We start from the raw sequence: 815 nt of genomic DNA on the forward strand, positions 1-815 counted from the left end.
GGCGGCTTCGAGAGATCGCGAGCTACGCGAATCGAGCATAAAAGGTGACGAAAAAGGCTCGAAAGTCGTCGAAATCGTGTGAAAAGGGGAAATTTTCGAAAATCTCAAAAATCTGCGGAATGATAAGAAAATCGGCGATAACGCGGCCGCGGCGACGGGAATTTTTTCATTGGCGGTTCCCTATTTGCTGCGTCGCGCCTGTCGGAAAAAAACGGCGACTAACCGTGTTTTATAATATAAGAGACTAGCTCTCCGAGCGTCGTTGGGGGACACCCCCAAACCCCCCGGTGTTTCCCCCGAGTGTTGTCGATGTTGGAAGCCGCAGTGGTCTTGTGGTTCGGTCGTCAGTCTCAAGCAAGGTGTATGGGCGATGTGGAGGTCTGGTGATAAGGAACAGTGATAAGGTTAGGACCACTGCGGTTCGACGCGGTAGTTCGAGCAGGCAAGGTCGCGGCGTAGTGGACAAAGTCTTTGAAGGAGTATTTTCGAAAACGCCGCCGGAAATTCGAAATCCCGTAAAAAAATCATTAGCCGCTGCTATTTATTTGGTGTCTAGCAGGTCAGTCACCTCAGTTGTCCAGGTAGGCAATCCGACTTTGTCGGATAGCGGACGATGTGCGACGGCCGAGTCAAGACATCAGGTATGCAATCCGACTGCGTCGAATCGCGGACAACGTTCGTTACTGTCATCGAAAACGCAAATTAAGAAAAATTTACGTGAAAAAGATTTCAAATAATTTCGGGCGTCTATGCAAATCTAAAGCCGCCGTCTTTTTTTGAGTGTCTAGCAGGTCAGTCATCTCATTAAAGTTATG

Source organism: Acyrthosiphon pisum, unplaced genomic scaffold (assembly GCF_005508785.2).
Source record: "Acyrthosiphon pisum isolate AL4f unplaced genomic scaffold, pea_aphid_22Mar2018_4r6ur Scaffold_21608;HRSCAF=24397, whole genome shotgun sequence".
Classification (NCBI taxonomy): domain Eukaryota; kingdom Metazoa; phylum Arthropoda; class Insecta; order Hemiptera; family Aphididae; genus Acyrthosiphon; species Acyrthosiphon pisum.